This window comes from Sciurus carolinensis, chromosome 5 (assembly GCF_902686445.1).
Source record: "Sciurus carolinensis chromosome 5, mSciCar1.2, whole genome shotgun sequence".
NCBI lineage: Eukaryota > Metazoa > Chordata > Mammalia > Rodentia > Sciuridae > Sciurus > Sciurus carolinensis.
Window position 1 is genome coordinate 110,461,746 of NC_062217.1, and position 21,405 is coordinate 110,483,150.

Sequence of the window (21,405 nt, forward strand, 5' to 3'; positions counted from 1 at the left end):
TAAAACTCCCAATTATTTTTTGGTGGTCACCCAGGTTGGGGGGCCCTTGGCTTTTGAAACAGGAGTATTTTCCTTTCTTTCTCTTCGTTCCTGCATTACTTATGAAGTAAGTATTTCTACCATTAACTTTATGCTAAGTATTAGGGAAGATTCTGCCAGTCATCTGTTCCTCTTTCTCTCACTTGCTCCTGTACAAGAGGCTGATTTGACCTAATTAGGGAAGTTGGAAGAAGGTCCCTGAACATGTACAGACTGTCCTCTGGGCTCTGTTTATTGCTCTCTCCCAAGCAAGGCTGCTCACAAGTGGAAGGTCTTCTCTTCCTGCTTCCATACTGTAAGTACCCCTAGAATGGCTCAGTCTTGCAGGCTTCTCTTTTGTCCTTCTGACTTTTCTGTCTAAACTTGAAGAGCTTTGAGCAGACTGATCCTCCAATTGTTTGACAAGAAGCATTCACCTTGTGATTGTACTCCTACATGCAGTTTCCAAGGTCTAGACTACATTGTACATAAAAAGAGAATCCTATATAGTCAACAAATGACTCCTTGACACCATCTCAATGTGGGTGTATCCCCCAAATTAATGTATTAAAATCTAATACCCAATGAGAGGATATTTGGAGGTGGGGGCTTCAGGATGTGATTATGTGTCATGAGAACAGAGCCTACATGAATGGGATTAGTGTCCAAACAAAAGAAGTCAGAAAGTGAGTGCTGTGGTTCATGCCAGCTACGAGGGAGTCTGTGGCAGGAGGATCACAAGGTGAAAGTCTGACTATGCAATGTAGCAAGACCCTGTCTTAAAATAAAATAAAAGGGGTTGGGGGGTGTAGCTCAGTGGTAGAATGCTTGTCTAGCATGCATGAGGCCTTTGGGTTTCATTCCAGTAATGCAAAGAAAAAACAAGTCCCAGAGAATGCCTTTACCCTTTCATCATGTGAGGACACAGCAAGAAAAAGAAGCCATCTATGTACCAAAATAGCAGACCTTCCCCAGACAATAAATCTGCTGGTCCCTTGATCTTGGACTTCCAGCTCCTGGAATTTAAAATTAAATTTCTAACTCATCCAATTAGTGATGTTTTGTTATAGCAGTGCAAATGGACTAAGCAATACTGCATTTAAATTTCCACCTAGTGGGAGTAGGGTGTTGCTCAGGGATAGAGAGGTTGCCTAGCATGTGTGAAATTCTGGGTTTGATCCCCAGGCCACAAAAAATGATAGATAGATAGATAGATAGATAGATAGATAATTATTTAAATTTTTTTTCACCTGATTCTTATGACTACTTCTCAAATGGTTCCTCAGAACTACTAATTCAGATTACCTGGCATCAAACCAAAACACACAGTAGTCTCATGCTGCATTTATCATTAATCAGTAAACAGTACATAATAAGCCCCAAAGTAGACAAAAAGTTGGAGCCTAGAAACAAGTAAGAATTTTGTGAAAGGTATACTTTTGGACTATCTCATCAGAAGTGAAGGAGAATGCATTGATTAGAAATGCAAAAATAAATGGATTTCAGGTGACAAAAGAAAAAGATGTTCCCTCAGTTATCTATCCTTGATAAGAGTCAGATTCACAAGCATCTGTGGGTAAAGGACAGGTTCTCCTAACTCCCTCTTCCTTTCTTCCTAACGCACATACACGTGCACATGAGCACATACGTACAACTCTCATTTTTAAGACTACATCTATGGCTGGGTCACCTTATCCAGCAAAAGTGTGGGCATTGGACATTTTAATTTTGCTGAATGTCTTTCAGTGGGAATTTTATATGTAATTACTATACAAAAGAGAAATAGCTTTTCCAAAAAATTGCTATAAAAATACTTCAAGCTCCAATTTCCTATCAGCTTTCTTTATGTAAACTCCATTTCACTGCAGGTAGAAATAGAGAGGTAATTTTGATGTCATTTTACAAAAAGTGCCCAGATTTTTTTTTTCAGTTTAAAAATACATACTCCTTCTGGAACCAAGTAGAGTTCTTATGGAGAAGTAAATGTGCTTTTCAAAGCTCTTCAACCTAAATCTTATTGGTGTTTTTATGAAGAACTTCAGAGTGTCTTGGTGGAATAGCCATGAGAGGAAAAGATAAAACAACTCTAACAAGAGGAAGCCACTCTGATGCCAAAAGATAGAACTAACAGTATCCCAATGTTACAAATTATCTCCTGTCAGAATTTAACATACATACAATCAACATTCATCATGCTTGACTTTGCCAACTTGAAATTGATTACAATTTACATTGTAGTTCTTTTTGTTATTTTCTTGTCTATGAGGAGAAAAAATTTTATGAAGAAAATCAATAATATTGATAGCATATATGGTAGAGTGCATCTTAATTTTAAAAACAAAAAATGTTCTTAGAATTTTTTTGCAAAAAGTAATAGTCACTTAAGAAGCAAAAACTATTGTGTTATATTTATAAACATTCGTAAGCTAATCTTTAGCAATGAAATTATAGGGAGTATTAACATGCCATTAAGAGTTTCTCCAATCACAGTGAACGTTCTCTGGTCGGTTCTCTCTTACTTCTGTGAGTCACCTACTGACCAGAAGTGCTCATTTGCAAAGACAAATGACCCTGAAACAGAATAAAATCAAGTGACCAAGAGGGAGTTGGTCCTGGTCAGTGACATCTGTACCCTGATTGGGTTTGCTACAATCCAGATCAAAGCTAAAACAATCCTAACAGACCTCACTGTTACCACTGATAGAGTGTCTGTATATACAAACAACAGAACTACAGTACACCTAGCATGGTGGTGTCATGAACTTTTCTGTTCCTGGTTTCATAAACCTACCTATTCATTAAAATAAGCATTCTAGGAGGCTTTGGTGAAAGTAGGCAATTGAAAAATTCAATAGAATTCATATACATTTTTTCCAATTTATTCAGTTTACATAGGTATTACTACCCACATTACCACTAAATTCGGTCCTGCTGGGGACCTATGGGGCTGATGTGTTGAAAAATGAAGAATTCACTCTTTATAACACTTTTCAAAAATGAGGTAGACTAAAACTGTATTTTCCTTTAATAGCAATTATATATTCTCCACACGCAACCAATATTTTAAAATAAGCTGCCTCAATGCATTATGTATACTACATAATATTTATCAAGGGTGACCAAGGATTTGGTTCTGTCATTTGCTAATATGTCTCATATCAAACATATAGGTATTCTTAAGTTATCTGGCAAGATGACATCTTGAAAAATATGATTCAACCAGATAGTTTGGAAATCATTCAATTTCACATAAGAGCAAGAAAAAGAAAATGTATTAACTGGCAAAGAAAATCTATTTTCACCTATAAGAATATTGATTTGTTTATATGAATGGAAGATCACTGTTTTACTTTACCAGCAACAATATCTCATTTGGACCCTTAGGGTCGATTTGGCACTATAATTTCAAACACTTGAATGCTAAATTCTTCTACCAAGTTGCCAATTTATTCTTCTCTTGCATCAAAAATTTATTCCTCTGTTTAATTTTTCCCACTTTAACACAAATAGTTTATTGCTAGATGCCTTTATAAGACAGCAAGAAATATGCTCACCTCTATGATATCCTTTTAATCAGAAAAGGAATCCATAGGGAACATTTAGTCACTTCTGAAGGGGGTTGGAATTTAACTAACTTGCTATTTTCTTATGTAAGTGTTGAGAAAGAAACCCTTCAAAATGACTTGTGCTATTTGTTCAATCTCTCTCCCTAGAGAGAAAACCAGTAATTGAGTGACAGAGACAAGAAAAATATCTCCTATCCTTATTCTTTGCTGCATGACTCATGCAAAAGAGAAGGGTGAATTTCTCATTCCATAACCACAAGAAACAGGACTATGACTACTCCAGTACTGTGTATCTGTGGAGGGAACTCCTTGGCAGCATCCTCATCCATTGCAAGATGATATTCAATGAGGTGACTGATACATACCACAGCAACACCAGAACTGTCCTATTTAAATTAAACATATTTTAATATGTTTGTCTTAAAATGGACATTGGAGGCAATTTTTTAGCCCAACTCCTTTATTTTATAGATAAGGAAACTAAGGGCTAGAAAATGTGTTCAAGGTTACAAAATCAATGCTACTAAAGGGACTAGGACTCTGTGTCCCCTGAATTTCAATTCAATGCTCATTCTAAATCAATTATCTACTAACTCAACCAGTTAGCTTGGGACAAAAGATTTTATCAGTGTTTATTGAGCATTTACTGTTAACACAGACCAGGAAATAATCAGTATCTGTTATCAATCTGTTGTTCAACTCCAAATTCACCCTTCAATATATGCCTTGAATTAAAAGATGGATTTCTTTATGCACTTCTCTTTACAGTGAGAAGCACAGTGTACTTCTCTTTTTTTTCCTTTATTTTTTTTTTTTATAGTGGGGATTGAACCCTGGAGAGCTTTAAAACTGAGTTATATCTCCACCTCTTTTTATTTATCTTATTTCTGGTCTCACTAAGTTGTAGAGGATGGCGTGGAACTTGCGGTCCTCTTGCCTCAGCCTCCACAGGCTTGTGCCACTATACCTGACTGTTGTGCTTTCTTTAGAGAGAACACTATAGCAACATCCCAGAAGGAAGGAGCTCTCCTGCTGCTTCCTGGACAACAAGGTCAGTCAGGAATGTTGGTGTGAGTATCAGGTTGTCCTGGCCTCAGACACATGTCTAGAAGGCACAGTCCCTTGACCTGAAAGCACTGGTCTGGTTTGGAGATCACCCTCCCAGAGTCCTCTCCACACTGTCACTAACCTGCGCTGGTGCCACCATTCTGTCTGCACATCCCAGACACTGGCCGCAGCTCATCTGTGCTTTATCTGTCACTAAAGAGTTGCTTCCTACTTGCCCAGAGACTGTAGACTAACCCACCCCATGAAAATCAGCAAAATTCTCTGTCACCCAGTGACTGCAACTATACCTTCTGCAGTAAGTTTTGAACCCCAGCCTTAAAGGGGAGTAACTCTCAAGTTTGTTCTTCATGTGTACTCTTCCTCAGTCTATAGTACCCTATAAGTTTTTATTATGTCTTACTCTTTTATCATAGTTTAATAATTCTTTATATCATACTTTCCTTATTTAAGTCATTGTATGGTTTCTGTCTCCTGATTAGTCCCAGATTAATGTCTTCTGCCAGGGTTGGAGATGTGACCCAATCCACTGAGAAACATGGCACCGAGAATAGTGATTAGAAAAAAGAAAATCTGAAAGGAAGGAAGGAAGAAAGTAACACAGAAGGAAGGAAGGAAGGAAGGAAGGAAGGAAGGAAGGGAGGGAGGGAGGGAGGAAGGAAAAGAAAATCTCCCATTTTAAACATAGTGAACTGAACCAAGGCACCCAATGCACATGGCCCCCATTCAGCTATTCAGATAACAGGGGTTCTGTTGTGCCGCATGGAGTATGCAAAGTTGAGGAGAAATAAATTGTTCAGGATCACAGAGAGAATTTGATCATCTGTGAGCTAAAAAAAATAAGGGCAGAATGATAAATAAGAAACCAGAAAAGTGAAGAAAAGATCACTGAATTCAGGATTTTGTTTTTCTGTTGTACCATGTAAATTCTCATCCATTTATCCACCTTAAAATATTTGACACTCATTAACACAGAGGAATATGGATGTATCTAAAGGCTTCATAAAGTTGAGGCTTGCCTCAAGGTAGGCCCAGAGCAAGGAGAGTCTGCCTGCGGGAGCCCTGCTAGCTTAAGAGTTGCATACATCAGATTCCCAGCCCTGATGCCAAGGCCCAGTGGTGTGTAGCAAAGGGATCACAGATATGCCAACTATTGATTTTCTGAGCAGACAGATAGAGCCTGAAGTACCCAGAGCCTCAGGCCAGATGCCTCTGGTTACAAGGAGCCAGATTCAGATCTTGAGGGATTCTGAGAGGAAAGAGGGAGAAGAGACAAAACTAACAGTGCTTGTTGAACTTAAAATCTAAAATGGAGCTTTTGAAATCTACCAAACAGAGACAACTCAGCAGAATTACTGAAAGTTCAGAATAGGAGGGAAAGGAATAGGGTAAATTGGTGGAGCCTAAAATTCTTTGTGTGAGTGTGTGTGTTTAAGAAATATTATAGTTTGGGAGGAAAGAATGGAGCAACTGGGGAAAGTGGGGTGTAATGTGGAACATATATCATGGGAAAACTTCATAAAGAATGTGAGTTCTTCTAATTATATTGTTACAGAATTAAAAATAAAAGAACCAACAAACTTTCCTTGGCCTGAGGCGCAAACAGGCCAAGTTACTGAACCTTTCTGCATGATCCACAAAAGAAACCACAGAATCGCTAAAAACAAGCTCAACTGGGGCCATCAAGCATTGGTTCTTCCTGCAGAGCTATTGGCCTGACCAGGATGCTTCTTGATTTCCCTGCCTCAAAAGCTTTCCCTGAAAAAAATTCTTTCTAAGTGTGGTTAACCTGTATCTTCTTGCTCCTAACCCGTGTTATCCATCTTCTGGCCTGAATTCAGAAGGCACTGATGACATTTTTTAGGTAATAAAAGGAATCTGCTACTTCCTCTTGAGGGAGGATAGAAGAAATAAAGAACAATAAAAAGGAGATCAATGGGGAAGAAAAAATAACTGATTTTAAATCTGATAAACTCCATGAGTACCCTTATCCGTAATTTCCATCCAGGTTTTCCTTCAAGCCTAAATTCTTGAATCTTAACAGTATTGTGAGCCTAGCTGACCAATGCCTACATACATTGCTAGCTTATACAACTTGTTTTCTTTAGACTCAGTAAAGTCAAGGGGAAAATACAGTTAGAGACTTATGATGTGGGCATATTCTAAACATCATCTATTGACTAGATGACATCAACCTGGAGATCCTGAAAGAACCAGGTCACCACAACCCACCCTGAGCTCCATGAGTATGAGAATTAAACTCATTAGGCTCATGTCAGTTCTATGCACTTTTCATGCTTACTGTTTACAAAGTTTCCTTTAAAAAAGAAGAACCCGCTAGAACTTCTCTTCCTGAGGAGAGTTCATAATATTTTGAATCCCCATTATACATACTAAGCATGATGATAACCATTTTTCTTAGTTCATTCTTTTTTTCTAATTAAATAATCAAGTATCCTTATTATAAATAAAATTTGAGACTCAAGAGAGCTGTGGTTATTTATCAAGATGTGGTTAATAATATAGAGTTGAAAGGGCTAGTCGACATCATAAGAAACCACAGAAAGGAGATCCCTCTCTGCTTCCCCTCACCATGTCTCCAAGGCAGGTGCCAAGCTTCATTCCAGAGAACCTCACCCTATACCCAGAGGAAACAAATGTCCCTAATGTGAAGATAAAGGAACACACAGAAGACTCTGAATAGACCTTACAATTAGTTTACACACCCCTGTCCTACTTCTTTACATCTATCCACTTCTTCAACAAAGTAAGCATAAAAATAACATAGATAATACTGCTTCTTTGGGTCTTCATTTCTCAAAGTTTCCACATCATGTTAAACTTAAATAAATATGTATGCTTTCCTCAAAACACAAAAAGTCCAAAAACCCAAAGTGCATCTCTTTTTGAATATGTATCCTGCTCGATTGCTTGCTTCCCTGTATAAATCTCCTTGCTTTATTAAACGAATTTTTGTGCCTCTTTTGACACATCATGAATTTCCTTTCCCTGGTATAAGTCAAGAACCTAGAGGGAAGGAGGAGAGGGAAGGGAAAGGTGAAATACTGGGAAATTATTTTGGCCAAATTATATTTTTATATTGTGTCTATATACAAATATGAAACAACAAACCCCACCACTGTGTGCAACTATAATATCCATAAAATATATACACATATAGAAAAAAGTCAAGAACCTGCCAGGATTGAGTTGAGGTCCCCTTTCCTCTTCTGAGGGACCTCCTCACTCCTCAGTTGCCTGTCCAGTAGCACTCTCACCTTTATCCATCCATTAACAATTCTAGTTTCTTTGTGGAATACCTCTCCTTGAACCCTCATTCTACAACCAAGTGAATATTTAAATTTGGAGATTTCATAAAACACCACAGAATCACAGGTACTGAGAGACGATCTGGCACAACCTGTTCTTCTGGTAGTCCCTCCTTCCTCCTCCTAATTCGTTAAGCAACTGCATGAAAGGACCCCAGCTGTGAGTCAGGTACAGTGCTCAGCTGGGGTCACAGTCATGACAACCTCTGCTCTTCAAGTTAATAATCAACCCAGAGACCAACTGTAAACATGTAAGTACTGCAAGGAGAAGCACAGATCTCTGTGAAGAGGAAGAGTTGTGCAAATGTGGTCTGAGAACCAGGAAAGGCTTCACAGAAGAAGTGGCATGTCAGCAGCTGAGGCTTGAGGGCTGAGTGGGAATTGGCCAGGTGGCTGTCTCAGGTGTCCATCCCTGCCTTTCCTGGGCTCCAGAAGATGCTCCAATTGGGTGCCCCCTCCCCACTCTCCTTTCTCAGGAGGCACGCATCCCAGTCACCCCCAGTGCACCCTTGCAATGAAAAAGTTCATCCTTGTCTCACATAGTCTTGGAACCTTTGAGGATATTGGTCACAGTTGCATCATCTGAGCGCAACATGCTGACTCTGCCACCTACAAACATTGTGCAAAAGGAAAGTCTAATATCTTTTCTGAGCCTCATTTTTCCTTAACCTGAAGTGTGGGGTTATTCAGACCTTCCTGCCTACTTCAAAGAGAGAAGAGTAAGTAAGATAATATTGTCATTGTTGTTGTATTTAAAAAAAAAAAAAAAGACTTTAAAGATTAGAATTATCTAAGATAATCTAGAACAAAATCAAACCAATTGCTCCCAAAATACCCATCGTCTTCCATGAGACTTTTAATGTCATCATCATCATCTGGTTTTTTTTGTTTTTTTTTTTTTCGCAGCACTAGGGATTGAACCCAGGGCCTCACACATGCTAGACAAGTGCTCTGCCACTGAACTGCATCCACAACCCCAAAACCAACATTTTGATTGCTAACTTTGGTGCCTGCACTTAGCAGACACTCTTCTTAACAATCCTAGGAGGTAGATATTATAATTTCTATTATTACGATTATCTGCCCATCTTCACGTAGATATGAAGCAGGAGGGGTTCAGTTGTCAGGTCACCATCACACAGTCAGGAAGTGATGCAAGGGAGAGCGGCTGTGCTCAATGTGCACAACATGGCTCATCTCCCTTCATTTCCCACATATGCTCATGCACTGCACAGTGACACATGAGTTGATGACAGATCACATACACAACAGTGGTCCCATAAGATTATAATGGAGTCAAAAAATTCCTCTGGCTTAATGATGTAATAGCTGTTGAAATGTCTTAGGGACATGCATTACTCACTTCTGTGGCAATGCCGGTATAAACAAAGGACTAAGCTGCCAGCTGTATGAAAGTATAGCACGTACAATTATGTACAGTGCATCAAACAACTATGACAGTAACTGATTATGGCACTGGCCCATGTATCTGCTCTACATCCTTTCTATTGCTATTTTAGATGTGCTTCTACAAATTTAAGAAAAGGTTACTATAAAATAGTATGCCATGTTACGCCAGCAGCAGCTTTACTGCACCAGGAGGTCACTTCTAGTGATGAACCTATGCTATCTGGATTTGTGCAAGAACACTATGATGTCTTTCAGAACATGTCCCTGCATAAACCAAAATGTAACTGCATCTGCTTCAAGAACCCTCCCCTCATTGGTATTGTTTTCTGTCATCTGCATTTGAAGCCAGAAGCAGCCTGGCCTGTCCTTTTCTCAATAGCACCACAACTGGACTGTCTTTTACAGGCTGCAATTACAAAACTTTTAAAGTCACCTCTTGAACAGGCAGTCACACAGTTACAATGACAGTGCTCCATCTAGCAGTGCTGGAAACCCCGCATCTACAGGCAGGTACAGAAGAAGCAGGTAAAAGAAGGCCTCCTGTCAGGAATGTCAGATTTTCTTTTTATAAACAACAATCTGCAGACAGCAGCATGTGCATTCATGAAGATGCCCGCCTCCCTTCTTTTCCCATCTCTGGATTAGGTTCAAAAGAGCAGGCAAGGAAAAAGCAATACTATCAGAGAGCCTTGGGCCTTTTTGCTCCCCAGCATGTTCTGGCTAGATTACCACTATCGATGCTCAAAATATCAATGAAATCCTCCCTCCTCTTCTCTGTTAAGGCTTATGAGGGAATTTCTTTCAAATAGTTGGGAAATTGAGAGTCCCAGATAGTATACACCCAGGCACCCTCCGGAAACTCACTTTCAAAAGAGAGTGGAACTTGTTACCATTTAGAGGTGTTATCTAGAAATACATTATGCAGAGTAAAGTGATAAGAGAGGCAACAAGATGAAAATTATTCCAGTGTCTCCGGAGGCTGAGGCAGGAGGATTGCAAGTTTGAGGTCAGATTCAGCAATTGGGCAAGATCCTAAGCAATCTAAGCAATCATTTATTTTATTTTGAGTACCTGTCTCAAAAAAATAAAAAGGGCTGGAAATGTAGCTCAGTGGTAAAGTGAGCTGGGTTCAATACCCAGTACCAAAAAAAAAAAAAAAAGTGAATGAAACCAAATACACACAACACACACACACACACACACACACACACATCCATGGAAGTAAAGTAGTCATATCAGGAATCTACACACTTCCTGAGAAGACACAAAATTATCTGCCTGTTGGAAGCCCTGTGGCTCTACCTACATGGTACACCCTCCTGATCCCATCCATTACCTTCCCCTTGGGTGGTCAGTAATATAGCCCAGTGGGACTGAGCTGGTTCTGATACCGCCATTTACCGGTAACGAGTTCTGCTCCTTCTAATGTTGAAGATTAACACTAGAGAAGCACGCCAAGGCAAGCATATTAAGCAGGTTTTATTTAAAGGTAATAATACAGACTTCTCCCGGCAGGAAGAAGGGGGCCATGGCTGATGTTCTAAAAGTTCCCCAGAAGTGAGCGCACCCTACATCTTTTATAGGTTAAAGTCTCTTTTGTTCTCCAGTTCTCTCCCCCCTTATCTCTCCTTCCTGCCTACATGACTAGGCCTGGTTTTGCATTAAGTGAGAAACCATGGGTAGGGGGAGGGCCAGGGTGATTCAGGCAGATAAGGGCCCAGGGGGCATTAATTAGCAGCTCCTTGCTTGCAGTCCTTGATAAAGGCAGGTAAATTTGGTAATCAGTGGGCTCCGGAGATCCTTGACATTCCATTCTTCCAGGGGCAGTCTCCAACTTCCAAAGGCAGATGGCTTCATGGCTTCATTTCCTCGAATTGACACGATTTCCTATTTCTACACTAACTACCTGTCCTTAATTCTGGCTTCAGTTCCACTGAAGGGCTAGAAAGTGATTAACTCATATTAGCCAATGGTACATGAGCTCCCTAAACCATGAACCCCTGTCTGAGCTCCAGATACACCTATGTTCCAGCAAGGCCACTTCTTGCAGCTAAGGGTTTCCAGTCTCCCTGCCTTGTTCTCCACACATATGTAAAGTGGATTCTTTTCATGGAGCACTACCCGATAGAAGATAGACAGATGCAAGTGGTGGGAACCTGAAGTTAAGGGACTAATTCTATAAAATTGAATTTTACAGAATGCTTTCTTTTCCAAGAAGCAATTTACCTGCAGCCCTGCCTGACTTAAGTGGACAGGCTATGTCCCATTCCTCAGCAAACTGTTACCTGAAGGAGAAATGTAGGCCTGAAATAATACCCATAAGAGGAATTCAAGTTACCCTGAAGGGGGAGACTTTTGTGACACTTTGTATAGACCAGATCCAAAACACAAAGAGATAAGGATAATTCCTCCTAACCGTAAAATCTGTAAGAATTTATGGTTAAGAATCCAGCTAGAACTGGTTAGCATGAGCCAAAGTGGCCCAGAACTGTCATCGCAGTGGAGACTTGAAAGTCTGATGTTATTCTGCTGTCAGCCAAAAGTCAAAAGGTGGACCTGGGTGCAACTCTCTGGAAACTTCTCTAGGACCCCCAATAAACTGAAGTGTTGGAGAGACACACTGTCCCTGCTATCTGAGAGGAACCACTCTCTCCCTTCAGAGTGTCCTCTTGAAGCAAAAATTAAAGACAGGCAGTCACTGTAGATAGGCAATTGGGTCTGATCCCAAAGATGGAGGCCCTGTGTGTCTGGGAAGTTGGAGACGGCCCTGGGAGATTAGAATGCTAATGCCTCAGAGCCCTTTGATTACCAAGCTAACCTGCTATACTGCCCCTCCCAGAGGTTGTTAATGAAGCACCCCCTGAGCAGAAAGGGAACTGCTAATTAATGCCTCCTGGGTTGCTGCCTGCCTGGATCACTCCGTTTGGCCCATCCCCCTGCCCGTCTGCTTCTCATCTTTTGGCCATCCCCCTGGCATCTCCTGGGCCTAGTCACTATGCAGGAAGGAGAGAGAAAAGGAGGAAGAGGGCAGGAGAGCAAAGAAAACCTAACATGCACAAAAGGGACAGGACACCCCCACTTCTTGGGATACCAGGACACCAGTTATGACCCCCTTCTCCCTCCTCCTTTTATTATTTTTTTAAATAAAACTCACTTCCTACGCTTGTCTCAGCACTCTTCTCCAATGTTCAAACTTCAACATTTGAGGAAGCAGAACTTGTCACTGATAACTGGTGGTATCACCCTTTTCCCTTTTCCTATCCCTTCAATAAATTCATGCCTGTTGCTCTGAGTGACACAGAAATCTTTCTGACTTGATAGCAAGAATCTGGGTTGAGGGGGAACTGGGCAGTCTTTGCACGGCCTCAGTTTCCTGGAGAGCCTCAGCCATGTAACACTTTCCAGGGGCATTCAGCTCTGCCTAAGCCCCCTGCAAACAATGGACTGACCCTTAGAGCCACCCCCATATCCCTCTCTTCATGCTTGTTCCTTGTGTCTGCAGAGGTATTTATCCTGCCCCGTGGCATGACAACTTAACAACAAAAAATTGTGTCTCCGGGCTTTACAATCACCTCCTGGTTTTTATTTCAAATAAAATTAGCCCTAATAAGGCAGAAAGGCTGATAGGAAAAGGCATAGTCTTTGGAATAAGGTAGACCTGGCTTTGAGTCCCCTGCCCCTAGCAACATGGACTGTGTCCCCTCAGCCTCTTCCAGGAAAACAAAAATAACAATGCCTACTTTGTAGGTTTTCATATGAAGTTTAACAAAACTTAATAAAAAGAGTTTATTTCCTTTCCTCTTGCACTGCTTCCACTTCTATCCTTTAGTCCTTTCCTGAATTTGCCAGAATTCATTTTGACTGATTTTTTTTTTTTCCTTTGGTGCTGGGGATCAAACCCAGGGCCTTGTGTTTGCAAGGCAAGCACTCTACCAACTGAGCTATCTCCCCAGCCCCTGATTTCTGACTATAAGGAAAAAGAAGGAAGATTTCCCACTGTTGAGTTATTTAAGAAGGTAAAACACCACAGAATCTGAAAGTACTTGATGTCATCTCTCAAATCATACTGAGCAATGGTAGTAACATTTATTAAAAGATATTTTAGACTTCAGGGTGGCTACTCTGAAAGTTATAATAGGAATTCTATGAGTCCTTTTAAAATAAAGCAGAAATCTGACAGGTGTCACTTATGCCATTGTTAGGCACCTGCTGTCTTAATGAAATAGTGCTTTGCCCTGTGAGAAGTACAGAAGTGAATCTGATCTAGTCTTTGTTTCCTCCCTAACTGAAAGATGTGATTTGAGAATAAAAATAAGATAATGGTACATGCAAAACATTTTGAATGATGTAAATAAATTTAGCAAGTAATAGGAATCGTTCAATCACAAAGAGGAAAAAAGGAAGTTTACTGCCTAGAGCAACGAAAGCCTGACATAGTTAACTTCAGGAATCACTAGATTAAAATGCTCAAGCAATGTTACAATGTGTTTCTGTGCAAGTATGTTAACTCTGTTCCAGTATTTTCCTGTGTTGACTTCTTTTTCAGACCAGTCCTCCTGTATCAACATAACACCCTCAGATTCATGTTCTCACAGTTCAGCTGAAAAAAGCTAAATTCTCTTTCATGGGTTACAAAAAAAATCCCGATTGCTCCTCCTTGGTGCAAGGTAGATCATGTGACCATCCATGAGCCACTCACTGGAGCCCAGCAGATGAAGCAATGATTGGCAAGGCAAGGCTCCCTGAGTTGTGAGGCTAGTGTCAGCCTCCTCTAATCACATGGAAAAAAAGTAGAAACATTAGAGTGGTGTTTCCTGAAGACTTGCAAATGTATGCTGCACATGCAAAAACACATAGGCTACATTGGTTAAGATCATATTAGAATGTGAGTGCCAGAATAACTCAAAATCAGAGGTTTAAAGAAAAATATATTTCTATTTCCCACACATACTTAAGAAGCCCAGTGGTATTCAGGTCACAACTGTTTAGACATTGAAGGGTGTAAGAAATCTATGCTCAGTTGTCTTGTTGCTGCCTCCTGCAGGATTTTTATTCTAAGGATCACCTAATATTCTAATATGGATGCTGCAACTCCAGCATTACATCCTTATTCTACCAATAGATAGGAGGCAGTATACAAGAAATACAGATCTTCCTTCCGTTAAACACAACTCCCAGTTGCATCCAATTGAGCAAAATGTAGTCATTTGGCCACATCCAGCTACCAAAGAGGCTAGAAAATATGTACTTATTCTGGGCATTCAACTAAAAGTGTAGATTTAATATCACTATTGAATAACTGGAGCATGAATACTAAGGGGCAGAGCAGAGAAGGACTAGAAGTCTTTACAGGTTTAAATAAGTAATTTTAACACAACACAAGCTACTAAGTGCTAATAAAACAAAGTTTTTAAAATGATGCATTTGGTTTTATATTTCTAAAACACTAAACAACTATAATTAAAATTGTTCTCCTGATAACATTGCCAATTAGAGAACAAATAACCCAGGAGAATACTAAATAATGATAAAAGTAAAATCACAGCAGCCAGATACTTCAAGCATATCACTTGATCTTTGGGATGGTGTTAAATAGTGATAATAGTCAAACTGAGACAGCCAGAGACTTCAAACATATCACTCAAATAGCTTGAGACATTCACAAAGACATAGTTTTGAGAATAATAATGAAATAATTCCTTACACATTGGGAATTTATCATTTCAGATCTTCAAATCATGTTCACAAATAGTAACAAATAGTTTACATGACATCTTTGAGAATAATATTAGGTAAATGTTATCCCTGTTCTATTATTAAGGAATCAGAATCAAAGCCAACACAACAAAGTATTTGAGAACTGTACATAGACTACAGAATAAAATGAGGAGCCTTGTTTTAAAGATTCTCACTGCTATGGATCCAGCCTACATTCCCCACCTCTTCTCCCAGAAATTCCCAGCACGGTCCATGCTACCACATATTTGTAAAATTTATTCTGCACAGTCCCCACACTTTCCAGTGGACCCTAAGGTACTGCCAGACAATGCAGTAAAATTTTGTGAAACATCCCTTCTTGTTGAAATTCCACCCTCCCTTTTATGATTGCAAAACCACTAATAAGACATGATGAACACAGAGGGAAAGGGAGAAGTAACTAAAACTTAGACCCTCTCTCAAAGTAAGAATGCCCTCCAAACACTAAAATAATTGGAAAAATCTGATCTAAGCCAAAATACAAATGTAATCAATTTCTGTATCATTTGGCAAAGATCAGAATATGTATGTTTAGGATGATCATTAAAATAAATGTAAAATCCTAAAACGAATAAATAAAGTGAGAGATGTATAACAGAATCTTTTCAAAAACTGATAGAGCAAGCACATAACAATAAGTGAAGATATCAAATATCTGAACAATTAATATTGGGTCTATTAAACTATTTAACATAGTGGAATATATCATTTTTGTGTATACACGCAAGGTGTATAAAAATAAACTATTTTAGGCCTGTTAAAAAAAGTCTCAATAAATTCCAAAGGATCTATTTGTGCTTTAGACTATTTGCTCCAACCACAATGCAATAAAGTCATAAATTTTATTAAGATGTATAACATGTTTGAGAACAAAATAATACATGACCAAACAATTCACAGACTAAAAGAATTTTAAAAAACAATAACCTAAAGGAAATTAAGATCTATTTAGAACTGATCTATTTAGAACAAACAAAATTCAGTTCATGTAAAAATTCGTTTGACATAACTAGGACAGCACTTATAGGGGAAATTTATTGTTTTACACACTCTCATTAGGATTTTAAAAAGGTTAAAAATAAATCTTTCCTGTCTCTTTGGACGCACTTTGAGTTGCATGTTGCACTTGAATGACTAATAAATATATGAAAAAAAAATGCTCAGTTTCATTAGTATTCAGAGATAAGCAAATGGAAATAATAAGGTGCAAGACTGGTTTCTAGCATGTATCTGCATAGTCCAAGATAGCTCACTAACACCTTTACTTTCCAGTTATCAGGGAAGTGGAGTGGAAAGTGAGACCCTTTTAATTAGAAATATCTAATTAAACTAAGTCCTGGAATCACCTGGAATAAATCGACCTTTAAAAGATATTTAGAGAAACTGAGCTTTTAAAAGGGCATGACCTGAAAGATGTACACATTACCACTGCTCACATCCCACTGACAGAACTAGGTCATATGACTACACTGAACTTTCCTAGGGTCAAGGAAATGTATAGCTTATTACAGCCTTCCTTTTTCCAACATGAAAACTGGAATTTCTATCACTGTAGAAGAAACAGCAAATAGATGTTGAAATGGAGAGTCAGCATAGTCATTCATGGAAGATACACTGAAGTGCAAATTTTTTAACAGACTTCTGGAGGTTCCAGTTCCCTCACAATGTTATCATATAGTTCAATCATGCATGAAAATCTTTCTTTTGCTTAAGATTTGGGATTTGAAAAGGAGGCCAAAAGCAGCTTTGGACAGGAAGAAAAATATGCATGAAATCTGCCTTTTAGAAATTTGAATTAACTTTCTTTAGCCCAATATTTAATTATTTGAAGTTTTTCAGCCTTCACTGTTTATGGTGTTTTTGAAGTAATGCTATGTGGGATATTGTAAAGTGAAACTGATAGATAATTCAAAACTGGGGGTTGGTATCAACCAAACATTTGTAGCAAAAATCAAGATTATTTCGCATTTCTGTTTATGATATTCCTTGATTTAATTATAGTTTTATCTTTTCATATCTTTTCACATGAAAATAATAATAAAGTTCCTTGAATGCAGCCTCAAGTATTTTTTAGTTCATTTTTAGTACCAAAACAGTTCTAGGCGGGCTAGGGTTGTGGCTCAGTGGTAGAGCTCTTGCCTAGCATGCACAACTAAAAAAAAGTACCCTTAAAAAAAAAAAAAAAAGACAGCTCTAGGCAAGGAACACAACTAGAAGCAAGGAAGGGACCAGAAAGAGTCCTTGAACCTACAAAAGGGGCATAGCCCTGCCAACATCTTGATTTAGGCGGGGCGGGAACTCTATCCTCAAATGCTGTAAGAGGATTTATTTCTTTAGTGTGAAGATGCCCAGTTTGCAGTAATTTGTTACAGCAATCTAAAAAACTAGTACAGATGGAAGTGATATTTCTGGGTCAAAATTTTACATTACATCATCAGGAGTTAGTTGCAGACAGTATAACCTCAAGGATACACTGGTTATTGACTTAAAAGCCATGAAAATCATGTTAATACTCAGAAATGAAATGTCAGCAGCCTATAATGTGCTGTGGTGAAATATCTAATTAAACTAAGTCCTGGAATCACCTGGAATAAATTGACCTTTAAAAGAGATTTAGAAAAACTGAGCTGCTCTCTAACCTTAGAATAATGTGAAGAACACAAGGAATCACAGTTATGAGGTGGTCACTTCTAACAAAACCAGGAAGTCTAGACAGAGAGAAGGGCAGTTCAGACCCTTAAATCCTCTGGACTAGGATGAAGTAAAGGCTGTCCATTATGATTTAGCACCAGAGATGAGATAACTGGGGACCACAGTCCTTCAGGTTGTAGTTTCCAGCCTCATGATTTCCCATGACAGTTACAGCACTGATCACAAAGGAGTAGGATGTCAAGAATTTTGCTAGAATATATGGTAGGATTTAGACAATTGGGACTACCCCAGGATTAACCCCACTCTCATCCCAAACCTCCTCTGACAAATGAATGAGCCTCTCTGCCCTTGCCTGATGAGGCTGTACCCACCTTCCTAAAGACACTGTCACTCCCTTGAGTGTGTCATTTTGCAAAAGGAAGTCACTTCTCAATCCCCATTCTCAATCTCTCCTTCCCACCACTCCTCACAGTCTTCAGATATCAGCTAGAGGGACATGCAGTATATACTCCGAGACATTAAAAAAAACCACTTTACATTAGGTAGAGGGGAGTGACAGGAGGGGAAGGGGTAGGGGGGAAGGAATGATAGTAGAGTGAAACGGATGTTATTATCTCATGTACATATATGACTGCATGACCAATGTAATCCTGCAATATGTATAATCATAAAAATGAGATTATACTCCATTTATGTATGATCTATCAAAATGTATAAGTACATTCTACTGTCATATACATTAGAACAAAAAAAAATTTAAATAAGTTTTCACAAAACGCTTTACAGTGTTGTTTGAACTGCAGGAAAGACTGCATATCATGATTAAAAGCACAGGCTCTGGCACCAGACAGCCTAAGTTCAGCCTTTGCCTATGACACTGCATGACACTAGTCCAGGTCCTTCACATATTTTAGCTCAGTTTCCTCATCTGTAAAATTGGAATAATAATTGTTTTTCTTCTTAGGATTTCTGCAGTGATTTAAATGAATCAGTATAATAATATAACATGATTGAAACACCTGGCACGCGATAAGCACTATGTACATCTTAACTGTTCATTATCTTTTCCATTACACTAGCTTTAAATTACAGTGCACTTGGGCTCCATTCAGCAAACGCCCCTTAGTGTAGTTAGATATGCTGCCAGGCAGGTTACACGCTGAGCTTTGGATCATTGCCACTCACAGCACAGTCCATCTGTGCTGGATGGGTACATGTGACCAAGCAAAGACATGGACAGTGTTATATCAGAATTATCTTCCTTGGTTACCACAAGGAAAAGAAATAGAATTATGCAGTGAAATAGAAGAAATGAGACTCAGGTTACAGTTCCTCTCTAAATAAAACTACCATTTATTTAGGAACTTCTATGTGACAGATTTTTCTCCTTTACAAATTGTTGTAGACTGAATGTTTATGAGCCCCCAAAAATTCATATATTGAGCCTGACCACCCATCCCTGTTGTGCTGCTACTTGAAGATGGGGCCTGGGTAATTAGGGGACCTCATGATAGGATTAGTGTCCTTATAAGAAGACACCAGAGAGCTTGCTCTGTGGAACTCTCCCCAAAGTCCAGCATGTGAGGACATGTGATCCCCCATGTGAGGACACAGGCAAAAGAATGAAGCAGCCATTTACAAATCAGGAAGAGGGTCCCATCCAGAACCAGATCATACTAACGCCCATCCTCAAGTTATCAGGTCCAGAACTCTGAGAAAATAACTTTCTGTTAAGTCACCTTATTTATACTACTTTGTTTTGGCAGCAAGAGCTGTCACAGGCACTGTTCTTTTCATCAGAGTGCTCAAGACCCAGTTCCTGCCCTGGGGAACTTGCAGTTTAGCAATTAGGTACTAATACCTAATTAGGTACTATAATTAGGGAAGTACAGCAAGGATAGCTTCGGGGAAGGAACATGTAAACTACCTTCCTCAACACACACCCACAGCTCTTGCCCAAATGCAAAGGGTGTGTCTGTTTCTTTCTTGATGATGGAAGGCAATGTCCTTGAAAACAATATGAATCATGTGTTTCTTTCAACTCTTTATTCCCTAACTTTTCAGAACACTCTCTCTCTCCCCCTCCTTCCCTCCCTTTCCCCATTGTGTGTGTGTGTGTGTGTGTGTGTGTGTGTGTGTGCCCTCACCTGTTTCAAAAGTCTTGGAAGAGGCTGGGCCAGGAATCATCAGTATCCCGAGCCTTCAAAACAATCATGCTCTTTTGGTGGGGTGATTTCAGAACCAAGGACAGCACTTTATCCACCTCCTCCACACTTAGAATTGTGTTTCTACACCTGTGGGAATGGTATGATCAGAATTTCCTAGGGTCAAAATTAAGACAAATCTTATGTAACACTTTAAGAAAATAATATTGATAACAAAATAACAGTAGAAGTGCCTAGCATTTTATTGAGCATTTGATATATGTTACATACATATTATTTCACTTAATTCCCATAACAATGCTTCAAGGTATTTTTGTTATCCCTATTTTACAGGGGAGGATAAGTGGTTTGCCCAGTTCAGGAGGAGGTCCAATAGTCACATGGAGAGTAAGAATCACAGGCAAAATTGGAATATAAATTGTGCATTTGTTGTTGTTACTAATATTATTATTATGTGAAGATCTCTACTTATATAATGCTGTTGGTCAAAATTTTTGTTTCTATGAATGATTTTTCTGTAATATAGCACTGTTTACCAGGACTTCTTTTGGAATTATGAGCATTTCACCATATGAATCTTACAGTGACATGAGTTAATCTTGCAATATTGAACTTCTATGAAGCCAGACAACATGTGGAGTCTCCTGAAAGAAGTCATGTTGTGAGGCTGAGAAGATATTCCCAATTAACCACCACCTTCAGTCATAATCTATGAGTGATAGACCTACTATCTGCATTAGGGAGAAAACAAGAAGAAGTAATATTGGTGGAAAATTGTTTTTTCAGGGACTTCGCTATGCATTTTTACAATACTTTGAAATGTTTTTAGTTACTTCTGCTTTATTCCATACTTTGAAATTTTATGGCCACTTTTAAAAATAGAGTTTTTACCAGTTTTTCCAAATACATTTGTATATATACACACACACACATAAATATATATATACACACACTCGAGAGAAAAATAAAACTAAAAGGAAAACTTCACTCATTTTCCAACACCCAAAGATAACCATTCTTTCTATTTTTGTGTATTCTTACACCATTTTTGCTTTATAAAGTTAATTTCACAGGTGGGGGAGCAACCCCATTCCTCTGTCAAACAAGAGTCAATAGGCATTTATGAATTTATTTAAGCATCCTAGGGCTGCAACTAACCTCTCAAATTAAGAAGAACATCATTCATTTTTTAAGTTAAAGTTTTAAAATTTTATCTAGTAAGGATTTTACAAAAGCTTTTTGATATTTTGAGGTTGGTTTTTGATTATAACCCATAAAAATAAGTAGCAGATTTAGTGATCTCAAAGAAGAAATCTCAAATCTGAGAATTTCAGCAATTCCAATGTCAACTTGCTATCCACTTATACACCACTAGATGGTACTAGGTGATTTTTTTTCTCTTTAGGAGTGTGTGTGTGTGTGTGTGTGTGTGTGTGTGTGTGT